The following is a 14,057-nucleotide window of genomic DNA, read 5'->3' on the forward strand; positions in this document are numbered from 1 at the left end:
GGGAGATATTGAACAATTTATTTTCTTCGGTATTCACCAAGGAGAAGGATATTAAATTATGTGAGGTAAGGGAAACAAGTAGAGTAGCTATGGAAACTATGAGATTCAAAGAAGAGGAAGTACTGACACTTTTGAGAAATATAAAAGTGGATAAGTCTCCAGGTCCGGACAGGATATTCCCTAGGACATTGAGGGAAGTTAGTGGAGAAATAGCAGGGGTTATGACAGAAATATTTCAAATGTCATTAGAAACGGGAATAGTGCCGGAGGATTGGCGTACTGCGCATGTTGTTCCATTGTTTAAAAAGGGGTCTAAGAGTAAACCTAGCAATTATAGACCTGTTAGTTTGACGTCAGTGGTGGGCAAATTAATGGAAAGGATACTTAGAGATAATATATATAAGCATCTGGATAAGCAGGGTCTGATTAGGAACAGTCAACATGGATTTGTGCCTGGAAGGTCATGTTTGACTAATTTTCTTGAATTTTTTGAAGAGGTTACTCAGGAAATTGATGAGGGTAAGGCAGTGGATGTTGTATATATGGACTTCAGTAAGGCCTTTGACAAGGTTCCTCATGGAAGGTTGGTTAAGAAGGTTCAATGGTTGGGTATTAATGGTGGAGCAGCAAGATGGATTCAACAGTGGCTGAATGGGAGATGCCAGAGAGTAATGGTGGATGGTTGTATTGGAGGCCAGTGACTAGTGGGGTGCCACAGGGATCTGTGTTGGGTCCACTGTTGTTTGTCATGTACATCAATGATCTGGATGATGGTGTGGTAAATTGGATTAGTAAGTATGCAGATGATACTAAAATACGTGGGGTTGTGGATAATGAAGTAGATTTTCAAAGTCTACAGAGAGATTTATGCCAGTTGGAAGAGTGGACTGAAAGATGGCAGATGGAGTTTAATGCTGATAAGTGTGAGGTGGTACATCTTGGCAGGACAAATCAAAATAGGACGTACATGGTAAATGGTAGGGATTGAAGAATGCAGGTGAACAGAGGGATCTGGGAATAACTGTGCACAGTTCCCTGAAAGTGGAATCTCATGTAGATAGGGTGGTAATGAAAGCTTTTGGTGTGCTGGCCTTTATAAATCAGAGCATTGAGTATAGAAGTTGGGATGTAATGTTAAAATTGTACAAGACAAGGCATTGGTGAGGCCAATTCTGGAGTATGGGGTACAATTTTGGTCGCCTAATTATAGGAAGGATGTCAACAAAATAGAGAGAGTACAGAGGAGATTTACTAGAATGTTGCCTGGGTTTCAGCAGCTAAGTTACAGAGAAAGGTTGAACAAGTTAGCGCTTTATTCTTTGGAGCGCAGAAGGTTAAGGGGGGACTTGATAGAGGTCTTTAAAATGATGAGAGGGATAGACAGAGTTGACGTGGATAAGCTTTTCCCACTGAGAGTAGGGAAGATTCAAACAAGGGGACATGACCTGAGAATTAAGGGACAGAAATTTAAGGGTAACATGAGGGGGAACTTCTTTACTCAGAGAGTGGTGGCTGTGTGGAATGAGCTTCCAGTGAAGGTGGTGGAGGCAGGTTCGTTTTTATCATTTAAAAATAAATTGGACGGGAAAGGAATGGAGGGTTATGGTCTGAGCGCAGGTATATGGGACTAGGGGAGAATACGTGTTCGGCACGGACTAGAAGGGTCGAGATGGCCTGTTTCCGTGCTGCAAATTGTTATATGGTTATATGAGATTCCACCTTCAAGGAACTATGCACAGTTATTCCCAGATCCCTCTGTTCAACTGTATTCTTCAATTCCCTACCATTTACCATGTACATCCTATTTTGATTTGTCCTGCCAAGGTGTAGCACCTCACATTTATCTGCATTAAACTCCATCTGCCATCTTTCAGCCCATTCTGCCACTGCCACCCAGCTTTGAGTCATCAGCAAATTTGCTAATGTTACTTTTAAATCTATTCATTGATGTATATGGTAAATAGCTGCACCGAGCCTTGCAGCACCCCACTAGTCACTGCCTGCCATTCTGAAAGGGACCTGTTAATCTCTACTCTTTGTTTCCTGTCTGCCAACCAATTTTCTATCCATGTCAGCACTCTACCCCCAATACCCTATGCCCTAAATTTGGCCACTAATCTCCCATGTGGAACCTTATCAAATGCTTTCTGAAAGTCCTGGTACACTACATCCACTGGCTCTCCCTTGTCCATTTTCCTTGTTACATCCTCAAAAAATTCCAGAAGATTGATCAAGCATGAGTTCCCCTTCGTAAATCCATGCTGACTCGGACCGATCTTGTTACTGCTATCCAAATATGCGGCTATTTCATCTTTTATAATTGACTCCAGCATCTTCCCCACCACCGATGTCATGCCCCACTGGTATATAATTCCGTTTTCTCTCTCCTGCCTTTCTTAAAAAGTGCGATAACATTAGCTACCCTCCAATCCAGAGCAACTGATCCTGAATCTATGGAACATTGGAAAATGATCACCAATGCGTCCACGATTCCTAGAGCCACTTCCTTAAGTACCCTGGGATGCAGACCATCAGGCCCTGGGGATTTATCAGCCTTCAGTCCCATCAGTCTACCCAACACCATTTCCTGCCTAATATGGATTTCCTTCAGTTCCTCCATCACCCCAAATCCTCTGGCCACTAGTACATCAGGAAGATTGTTTGTGTACTCCTTAGTGATGATGGATCCAAAGTAACTGTTCAACTCATGTCATTTCCTTGTTCCCCATAATAAATTCACCTTTTTCAGTCTTTCCAACTTTGGTCTTAACTAATGTTTTCCTCTTCACATACGTAAAGAAGGAACAGCAGATGCTAGTTTACAAAGAGAGACACAATCTCCTGGAGTAACTTGCACGTCTGGAGAGCATGGACAGGCAACATTCTAGGTCAGGACCCTTCTTCACACTGCTTGGTGTTGGGGGTGGAGAAAGTTGGAGAGGAGAGGTGGGAGTGGTCGCCTTAGATTCCCTTCCCTCTACAGATGCGGCCTGACCCACTGAGTTCCTCCACTGCTTTAGAGGAAATGGACAGATGACGTTTTAAGTCAGGACCCTTCTTCAGACTGAATGGAGAGGGTGGGGGAAGGAAGCTGGAAAAGAGAGATGGGGGCTGGATAAAGCCTGGCAAGTGACAGGTGGACACAAAATGCTGGAGTAACTCAGCGGGACAGGCAGCATCTCTAGAGAGAGGGAATGTGTGACGTTTCAGGTTGAGACCCTTCTTCAGAAGTGAGGTGGATATAGGCGAGGGAGACAAAAGAAGCTGCAGATGCTGGAATCTTGCATAGAACATAATTTAGTTAGATGCACAGAATCTCTTGCCCAGAGTGAGGGAATCAAGGACCAGAAGACATGGGTTCAAGGTGAAGGGGAAAAGATTTAAAAGGAAACTGAGGGGTAACCTTTTCACACAGAGGGTGGTGGGAGTATGGAACAAACTGTCAGAGGAGGTAGTTGAGGCTGAGACTATCCCAAGAAACAGTTAGACAGTTACATGTATAGGACAAGTTTGGAGGGATATGGACCAAACACAGGCAGGTGGGACTAGTGTAGCTGGGATATGAGGCCCGAGAGCCATTGGAGAGGTCGCCTAGGGAGGAGCTACACCGGAGCGGTAGGGATATAACCCGAGCGCGGGGCTTGTTGCTTACAGAGGCCCGAGAGCCGTTGGAGAGGTCGCCGAGGGAGGAGCTACACCCGAGCGGTAGGGATAAAACCCGAGCGCGGGGCTTGTTGCTTACAGAGGCCCGAGAGCAGTTGGAGAGGTCGCCGAGGGAGGAGCTACACCCGAGCGGTAGGGATAAAACCCGAGCGCGGGGCTTGTTGCTTACAAAGGCCTGAGAGCCGTTGGAGAGGTCGCCGAGGGAGGAGCTACACCCGAGCAGTAGGGATAAAACCCGAGCGCGGGGCTTGTTGCTTAGAGGCCCGAGAGCCATTGGAGAGGTTGCCGAGGGAGGAGCTACACCCGAGCGGTAGGGATAAAACCCGAGCGCGGGGCTTGTTGCTTAGAGGCCCGAGAGCCGTTAGAGAGGTCGCCGAGGGAGGAGCTACACCCGAGCGGTAGGGATAAAACCCGAGCGCGGGGCTTGTTGCTTACAGAGGCCCGAGAGCCGTTGGAGAGGTCGCCGAGGGAGGAGCTACACCCGGGCGGTAGGGATAAAACCCGAGCGCGGGGCTTGTTGCTTACAGAGGCCCGCGAGCCGTTGGAGAGGTCGCCGAGGGAGGAGCTACACCCGAGCGGTAGGGATAAAACACGAGCGCGGGGCTTGTTGCTTAGAGGCACGAGAGCCGTTGGAGAGGTCGCCGAGGGAGGAGCTACACCCGAGCGGTAGGGATAAAACCCGAGCGCGGGGCTTGTTGCTTAGAGGCCCGAGAGCCGTTGGAGAGGTCGCCGAGGGAGGAGCTACACCCGAGCGGTAGGGATAAAACCCGAGCGCGGGGCTTGTTGCTTACAGAGGCCCGAGAGCCGTTGGAGAGGTCGCCGAGGGAGGAGCTACACCCGAGCGGTAGGGATAAAACCCGAGCGCGGGGCTTGTTGCTTACAGAGGCCCGAGAGCCGTTGGAGAGGTCGCCGAGGGAGGAGCTACACCCGAGCGGTAGGGATAAAACCCGAGCGCGGGGCTTGTTGCTTACAGAGGCCCGAGAGCCGTTGGAGAGGTCGCCGAGGGAGGAGCTACACCCGAGCGGTAGGGATAAAACCCGAGCGCGGGGCTTGTTGCTTACAGAGGCCCGAGAGCTGTTGGAGAGGTCGCCGAGGGAGGAGCTACACCCGAGCGGTAGGGATAAAACCCGAGCGCGGGGCTTGTTGCTTACAGAGGGCCGAGAGCAGTTGGAGAGGTCGCCGAGGGAGGAGCTACACCCGAGCGGTAGGGATAAAACCCGAGCGCGGGGCTTGTTGCTTACAGAGGCCTGAGAGCCGTTGGAGAGGTCGCCGAGGGAGGAGCTACACCCTAGCGGTAGGGATAAAACCCGAGCGCGGGGCTTGTTGCTTAGAGGCCCGAGAGCCATTGGATAGGTCGCCGAGGGAGGAGCTACACCCGAGCGGTAGGGATAAAACCCGAGCGCGGGGCTTGTTGCTTAGAGGCCCGAGAGCCGTTGGAGAGGTCGCCGAGGGAGGAGCTACACCCGAGCGGTAGGGATAAAACCCGAGCGCGGGGCTTGTTGCTTAGAGGTCCGAGAGCCGTTGGAGAGGTCGCCGAGGGAGGAGCTACACCCGAGCGGTAGGGATAAAACACGAGCGCGGGGCTTGTTGCTTACAGAGGCCCGAGAGCCGTTGGAGAGGTCGCCGAGGGAGGAGCTACACCCGAGCGGTAGGGATAAAATCCGAGCGCGGGGCTTGTTGCTTACAGAGGCCCGAGAGCCGTTGGAGAGGTCGCCGAGGGAGGAGTACCGAAATCTGCAACGTTCCAAGTTCCACTCGTACTTCAAAAACAAGTGGGCTTGAGGAAGCCGCTGATTGGTGGAAGCAGACAAGAGGGAGCAGCTGATTGGGAGTCAGATCCCTGCTGATTGTATTGTGACAGTTTGTTTTGTATTGTATCCTAGGTAAGAGGGGATAAATGGTTCATACTCGGGATGGCAACCGGTAACTAGCGGGGTTCCGCAAGGGTCGGTGCTGGGACCCCAGTTGTTCACAATTTATATAAATGATTTGGAGGAGGGAACCAAGTGTAATATATCAAAATTTGCGGACGATACAAAAATGGGAGGAAAAGTAGGGGATGAGGAGGATAGGAAGAGTCTGCAAAAGGATATAGATAAGCTAGGTGAGTGGGCAACAACTTGGCAGATGAAATTTAATACTAATAAATGTGAAGTCATTCACTTTGGGAAAAAAAATGATAGGGCAAGTTATTTTCTAAATGAGGAGGAGCTGCGTTGTAATGCAACGCAAAGGGATCTAGGGGTATTAGTACATGAATCACTAAAAGTTAGTATGCAGGTGCAGCAAGCAATCAGGAAGGCCAATGGAGTTTTGGCCTTTATTGCTAGGGGGATTGAGTATAAAAACACGGAGGTCTTGCTGCAGCTGTACACAGTATTAGTGAGACCACATTTGGAATACTGTGTACAGTTCTGGGGTCCATACTTAAGAAAGGATGTACTAGCCCTGGAGGCAGTGCAGCGAAGGTTTACAAGATTAATTCCTGCAATGAGGGGATTGACATATGAGGAAAGGTTAAGTAGGCTGGAACTCTACTCTTTGGAGTTTAGAAGAATGAGAGGCGATCTCATTGAAACATATAAGATCGTGAGGGGCCTTGATCGGGTGGATGCACCGAGGATGTTCCCAATGATCGGGGAAACTAGAACTAGGGGGCATAGTTGCAGAATAAGGGGGGGCTCTTTTAAAACTGAGATGAGGAAGAACTTCTTCACCCAGAGGGTGGTTAATTTATGGAATTCACTGCCCCAGGGAGCAGTGGAAGCAGAAACTTTAAATATATTTAAGACTAAAATAGATGGTTTTTTAGCTGCCAAGGGGATAAGGGGCTACGGGGAGAGGGCAGGGATATGGACCTAGGTATGGTTAGTATAGTAAGACCTGAGTGATCTCCTGGACAAGTGTCGATCGCCTGGATTGGGGTCGGAGAGGAATTTCCCGGATTTTTTTCCCGAATTGGACCTGGGTTTTTATCCGGTTTTTTGCCTCCCCCAGGAGATCACGAGGTTCTTGGGGTGGAGAGGGGTGATAGCGGTATAAAGGGGAGGGTAGTGTCTTGTGTTCTGTGTCTTGTGTCTACTGTTTGTGGGTAAGTGTGTCTGTTTAGTGTTCAGCCATGAGCGAATGGCGGTGCGGGCTCGACGGACCTGGTGGTCTACTCTCGCACCTACTTTCTATGTTTCTATGTTTCTATGTAAGAGGGGAGTATGAGGGCCAGGGGAGTTTGCTGTTCTGGATGTCAGATGTGAGAGATCAAGGAATCTGACAGTCTTACAGACGTCCACATCTGCTCCAGGTGCGCTGAGATGGGGCTTCTAAGGGACCGTATTAGGAACCTGGAGCAGCAGCTCGATGACCTCCATCTGGTCAGGGAGAGCGAGGAAGTCATTGAGAGGAGTTACAGGGAGGTGGTCACTCCAAGACCACAGGAGGCAGGCAAGTCGGTCACGGTTGGGAGAGGCAAGGGGCACAAGCAGGGACTAGAGAGTACCCCGGTGGCTGTATACCTTGACAATAAGTACTCCTGTTTGAGTACTGTTGGGGGGGACAGCCTACCTGGGGGTAGCGACAGCGGCCGGGCCTCCGGTACAGAGACCGGTCCTGTTGCTCAGAAGGGTAAGGAAAAGAAGAGGAGGGCATTAGTAATAGGGGACTCTATAGTTAGGGGGTCAGACAGGCGAATCTGTGGATGCAGTCGGGAGACCCGGATGGTAGTTTGCCTCCCTGATGCCAGGGTCTGGGATGTGTCTGAACGTGTCCAAGATATCCTGAAATGGGAGGGAGAGGAGCCTGAGATCGTGGTGCATATAGGTACCAATGACATAGGTAGAGAAAAGAGAAGAGGTCCTGAAAGGAGAATTTAGGGAGTTAGGAGGGGAGTTAAAGAGAAGGACCGCAAAGGTAACAATCTCGGGATTACTGCCTGTGCCACGCGACAGTGAGAGTAGGAATGGAGCGAGGTGGAGGATAAATGTGTGGCTGAAGGACTGGTGCAGAGGGCAGGGATTCAAATTTCTGGATCATTGGGACCTCTTTTGTGGAAGGTGCGACCTGTACAAAAAGGATGGGTTGCACTTGAACCCGAGGGGGACCAATATCCTGGCGGGGAGATTTCCAAAGGCTACTGGGGAGACTTTAAACTAGAACGGTTGGGGGGAGGGACTCAAATAGAGAAAGCTAGTAGACAGTGTGTGAGGCAGGAGGCAGAGGAGGTGGAAGCAATAGGTAGCAAGGTGAAAAGTAAAAGTGGCAGGCAGACAAATCCAGGGCAAAAATCAAAAAAGGCCACTTTTCTACATAATTGTAAAAGGGGTAAGAGCGTTGTAAAAACAAGCCTGAAGGCTTTGTGTCTCAATGCAAGGAGCATTCGTAATAAGGTGGATGAGTTGAACGTGCAGATAGCCATTAATGATTATGATATAGTTGGGATCACGGAGACATGGCTCCAAGGTGACCAAGGCTGGGAGCTGAACATCCAGGGATATTCAATATTCAGGAGGGATAGACAGAAAGGAAAAGTAGGTGGGGTAGCGTTGCTGGTGAGAGAGGAGATTAACGCAATGGAAAGGAAGGACATTAGCTTGGAGGATGTGGAATCGGTATGCGAAACACTAAGGGGCAGAAAACGCTAGTGGGTGTTGTGTACAGGCCACTGAACAGTAGTAGTGAAGTTGGGGATGGCATCAAACAGGAAATTAGAAATGCGTGCAACAAAGGTATAACAGTTATAATGGGTGACTTCAATCTACATATAGATTGGGTGAATCAAATTGGCAGGGGTGCTGAGGAAGAGGATTTCTTGAAATGTATGCGGGATAGTTTTCTAAACCAACATGTAGAGGAACCAACGAGAGAGCAGGCTATTCTAGACTGGGTATTGAGTAATGAGGAAGGGTTATTTAGCAGTCTTGTTGTGCGTGCCCCCTTCGGCAAGAGTGACCATAATATGGTTGAGTTCTTCATTAGGATGGAGAGTGACATTGTTAATTCAGAAACAATGGTTCTGAACTTAAAATAAAGGTAACTTTGAGGGTATGAGATGTGAATTGGCCAAGATTGACTGGCAATTAATTCTAAAAGGGTTGACGGTGGATATGCAATGGAAGGCATTTAAAGACTGCATGGATGAACTACAAAAATTGTTCATCCCAGTTTGTCAAAAGAATAAATCAGGGAAGTTAGTGCATCCGTGGATAACAAGGGAAATCAGGGATAGTATCAAAGCAAAAGATGAAGCGTACAAATTAGCCAGAAAAAGCAGCATACCAGAGGACTGGGAGAAATTCAGAGACCAGCAGAGGAGGACAAAGGGCTTAATTAGGAAAGGGAAAATAGATTATGAAAGAAAACTGGCAGGGAACATTAAAACTGACTGCAAAAGTTTTTATTGATATGTGAAGAGAAATAGATTAGTTAAAACAAATGTAGGTCCCTTGCAGTCAGAAACAGGTAAATGGATCACTGAGAACAAGGATATGGCGGACTAATTGAATAACTACTTTGATTCTGTCTTCACGAAGGAAGACGTAAATAATATGCCGGAAATAGCGGGACCGCGGGTCATAGGAGATGAAGGAACTGAGTGAAATCCAGGTTAGTCGGGAAGGGGTGTTGGGTAAATTGAATGGATTAAAGGCCGATAAATCCCCAGGGCCAGATAGGCTACATCCCAGAGTACTTAAGGAAGTAGCTCCAGAAATAGTGGATGCATTAGTGATAATTTTTCAATACTCTTTAGATTCTGGAGTAGTTCCTGAGGATTGGAGGGTAGCTAACATAACCCCACTTTGTAAGAAGGGAGAGAGAGAGAAAACAGGGAATTACAGACCAGTTAGTCTAACATCGGTAGTGGGGAAACTGCTAGAGTCAGTTATTAAAGATGGGATATCAGCACATTTGCAAAGTGGTGAAATCATTGGACAAAGTCAGCATGGATTTACGAAAGGTAAATCATGTCTGACGAATCTTATAGAATTTTTCGAGGATGTAACTAGTAGAGTGGATAGGGGCGAACCAGTGGATGTGGTGTATCTGGACTTTCAGAAGGCTTTCGACAAGGTCCCGCATAAGAGATTAGTATACAAACTTAAAGCACACGGTATTGGGGGTTCAGTATTGATGTGGATAGAGAACTGGCTGGCAAACAGGAAGCAAAGAGCAGGAGTAAACGGGTCCTTTTCACAATGGCAGGCAGTGACTAGTGGGGTACCGCAAGGCTCGGTGCTGGGACCCCAGCTATTTACAATATATATTAATGATCTGGACGAGGGAATTGAAGGCAATAGCTCCAAGTTTGCGGATGACACTAAGCTAGGGGGCAGTGTTAGCTGTGAGGAGGATGCTAGGAGACTGCAAGGTGACTTGGATAGGCTGGGTGAGTGGTCAAATGTTTGGCAGATGCAGTATAATGTGGATAAATGTGAGGTTATCCACTTTGGTGGCAAAAACAGGAAAGCAGACTATTATCTAAATGGTGGCCGATTAGGAAAAGGGGAGATGCAACGAGACCTGGGTGTCATGGTACACCAGTCATTGAAAGTAGGCAGAAGGTACACAAAAATGCTGGAGAAACTCAGCGGGTGCAGCAGCATCTATGGAGCGAAGGAAATAGGCGACGTTTCGGGCCGAAACCCTTCTTCAGACTGATGGGGGGGTGGGGGGGAGAAGGAAGGAAAAAGGGAGGAGGAGCCCGAGGGCGGGGGGATGGGAGGAGACAGCTCGAGGGTTAAGGAAGGGGAGGAGACAGCAAGGGCTAGCAAAATTGGTAGAATTCAACGTTCATGCCATCCGGACGCAAGCAACCCAGGCGGAATATGAGGTGCTGTTCCTCCAATTTCCAGTGTTGATTACTCTGGCAATGGAGGAGGCCCAGGACAGAGAGGTCGGATTGGGAATGGGTGGGGGAGTTGAAGTGCTGAGCCACCGGCAGTTCAGGTAGGTTATTGCGGACTGAGCGGAGGTGTCAATGCCTACATTGAAAGTAGGCATGCAGGTGCAGCAGGCAGTGAAGAAAGCGAATGGTATATTAGCTTTCATAGCAAAAGGATTTGAGTATAGGAGCAGGGAGGTTCTACTGCAGTTGTACAGGGTCTTGGTGAGACCACATCTGGAGTATTACGTACAGTTTTGGTCTCCAAATCGAAGGAAGGACATTATTGCCATAGAGGGAGTACAGAGAAGGTTCACCAGACTGATTCCAGGGATGTCAGGACTTTCATATGAAGAAAGACTGGATAGACTCGGCTTATACTCGCTAGAATTTAGGAGATTGAGGGGGGATCTTATAGAAACTTACAAAATTCTTAAAGGGTTGGACAGACTAGATGCAGGGAGATTGTTCCCGATGTTGGGGAAGTCCAGGACAAGGGGTCACAGCTTAAGGATAAGGGGGAAATCCTCTAAGACCGAGATGAAAAGAACATTTTTCACACAGAGAGTGGTGAATCTCTGGAACTCTCCGCCACAGAGGGTAGTTGAGGCCAGTTCATTGGCTATATTTAAGAGGGAGTTGGATGTGGCCCTTGTTGCTAGGGGGGTCAGGGGGTACGGAGAGAAGGCAGGTACGGGATACTGAGTTGGATGATCAGCCATGATCATATTGAATGGTGGTGCAGGCTCGAAGGGCCGAATGGTCTACTCCTGCACCTATTTTCTATGTTTCTATGTTGGTCGATGTGGGCAAGTTGGGCCGAAGGGCCTGTTTCCACACTGTATCACTCTATGACTAACACAAAGTGCTGGAGTAACTCAGCGGGTCAGGCAGTATCTGTGGAGAACATGGATAGGTGACATTCACAGAGTGCTGGAGTAACTCAGCGGGTCAGGCAGCATCTCTGGAGAACATGGATAAGTGACATTTATGAGTGCTGGAGTAACTCAGCGGGACAGGCAGCATCACTGGAGACAAGGAATGGGTGACATTTCGGGTCAACGGTGAAGATGGGTCTCGACCCTGAAATGTTACCCGCTGTTAGGACAGCAGCCTGGAGGAACTGGTGAAGCCCTTGCCGCACTGGGCACAGGTATAGGGGCGCTCGCCGGTGTGGGTGCGCTGGTGGGACAGCAGCTTGGAGAAGCGAGTGATGCCTTTGTCGCACTGGGTGCAGATGAAGGGGTGCTTGCCAGTGTGGGTACGCTGGTGCACCAGCAGGTGACTGGACTGGGTGAAGCCCTTGCCGCACTGGGCGCAGGTGTAGGGGCGCTCGCCGGTGTGAGTGCACTGATGCTCCAGCAGGTTGCCGGACTGGGTGAAGCTCTTGCCGCACTGGGTGCAGGTGTAGGGGACGCTCGCCAGTGTGGGTGCGCTCGTGCACCAGCAGGTTGCCGGTGCTGGTGAAGCCCTTGCTGCACTGGGCACAGGTGAAGGGGTGCTCGCCAGTGTGGGTGCGCTGGTGCACCAGCAGGTTGCCGGAGTGGGTGAAGCCCTTGCCGCAGTAGCTGCAGGTATAGGGGCGCTCGCCGGTGTGGGTGTGCTGGTGCTCCAGCAGGTGACAGGACTGGGTGAAGCCCTTGCCACACTGGGCGCAGGTGTAGGGACGCTCGCTGGTGTGGGTGCGTTGGTGCTTCTGCAAGCTGGTGGACTGGGTGAAGCCCTTGCCGCACAGGACACAGGTGTAGGGGCGCTCGCCAGTGTGGGTGCGCTGGTGCACCAGCAGGTTGCTTTTGCGGATGAAGCCCTTGCCGCAGTCGTTGAAGGTGTAGGGCCGCTCCACGGTGTGCAGGCGCCTGTGCTGCTTCAGGTCTGGTGACGACTTAAAGCCTTTGCCGCAGTCAGAGCAGGTGAAGGGCCGCTCACTGCTGTGCACCCGCCGGTGCTGCCGTAGCCCCAACAACTGGGCAAAGCTCTTGCAGCAGGTGGAGCAGCTATAGGGCTTCTCGCCCGTGTGCACCTGCCGGTGCATCTTCAGCTCATTCGCCGTCTTGAAGCTCTTGCCGCAGTCGGAGCAGGTGAAGGGCCTCTCGCTGGAGTGCACACGGTTGTGCTGCTGCAGGTTGCCGTAGCGGATGAAGCTCTTGCCACATTCCGAGCAGTTGAAGGGGCGTTCTCCCGCGTGAACCCGCTGGTGGATCTCCAGCTGGCTCGGGCACTGCCAGGCCTTGCCGCACAAGTCACACTCAAAACGCTTCTCCTTGTTGTGCCCCATCATGTGATCCTCCATCAAAGCTCAGCCCCTCGAAGCTCAACCGCACACCGAGCAGATGGGGGGAGGGTGGGGGCTCACCGGCACCCTGGCCGCCCTCAATGGCCGTTCACGTCCCTGTCTCTCCGTCCACAGCAACGGCTCCTAAACCCTGCAGGAGGGGTACATAGAGGGTCAACAAGCTGGCAAATAGGACATTACTAGCACATATTGGGTACGTTTATGGCGGAAGAAACCATTATATAATTCTGTGCGGCACAATGGCACAGTTGCTGCCTCACCGGCAGAGACCCGGGTACGATCCTGACTATGGGTGCTGTCTGTGCGGAGTTTGTACGTTCTCCCCTTGACCGGTGTAGGTTTTTACTCCAGGTGCTCCAGTTTCCTCGAACATTTTAAAGATGTTCAGGGTTGTAGATTAATCGCCCTCCGCAAAATTGTTAAATTGTCCCTAATGTGCGTAGGATAGTGCTAGTGTACGGGGTGATCGCTGGTCGGCGCGGACTCCGCGGGTCGAAAGACCTGTTTCCGCGCTGCATCTCTAAACTAAACTAAAGGGTCTCTACCCAAAATGTCACCCATACATTTTCTCCACAGATGCTGCATGACCCGCTGAGTTACTCCAGCACTTTGTGTCTATCTTCTCCACAAATGCTGCCTGACATGCTGAGTTATTCCTGCACTCTCTCTGTCTCTCACTGTCTGTCTCTCTCTCTCTGTCTGTCTCTCTCTTCCCTCTCTTGTCTCTCTCTCTGTGTCTCTCTCTCTCTCTGTCTCTCCCTCTCTGTTTATCTGTCTCTCTCTCTATCTGTCTCTCTCTCTCTCTGTCTACCTCCCTCTCTGTCTCTCTCCGTCTCTCTCTCTCTTTGTCCCTCCCTCTCTCTGCATCTGTCTCTCTCTAACTCTGTCTCTTTGTGTCTCTTTCCCCTCTCTGTCTCTCCCTCTATTTCTCTCTCTGTCTCTGCATCTCTTTCTCTGTCTCTCCCTCTGTCTGTCTCTCTCCTTCTCTCTCCCTGTCTGTCTGAGTCTCCTTCTGTCTCTCTCTTTGTCTCCCTGTCACTGTCTTCCCCCCCCCTCTCCCTGTCTCTCTGTCTCCCTCTCTCTCTGTCTCTCTTTTTTCTAATTAATATTTTTATTAGAAGCAAGTACATATCATATTAAAAACATTTCATGTATATCAATCAGTCATACATTGCTAATATTATCAGTTGTATATTGACTCTGCTTCTAGTTTTTTTTTATAGCTAGAGA

At 49.8% G+C, this 14,057-nt stretch overlaps 1 pseudogene; it reads right to left on the reverse strand.

Annotated features, from left to right (window-relative positions):
* The window catches only part of LOC116991095, a 184,924-nt pseudogene extending 172,115 nt beyond the window's left edge, over nucleotides 1-12,809 (reverse strand).
* Nucleotides 12,810-14,057: the final 1,248 nt, after the last annotated feature.

This window comes from Amblyraja radiata, chromosome 32 (assembly GCF_010909765.2).
Source record: "Amblyraja radiata isolate CabotCenter1 chromosome 32, sAmbRad1.1.pri, whole genome shotgun sequence".
NCBI lineage: Eukaryota > Metazoa > Chordata > Chondrichthyes > Rajiformes > Rajidae > Amblyraja > Amblyraja radiata.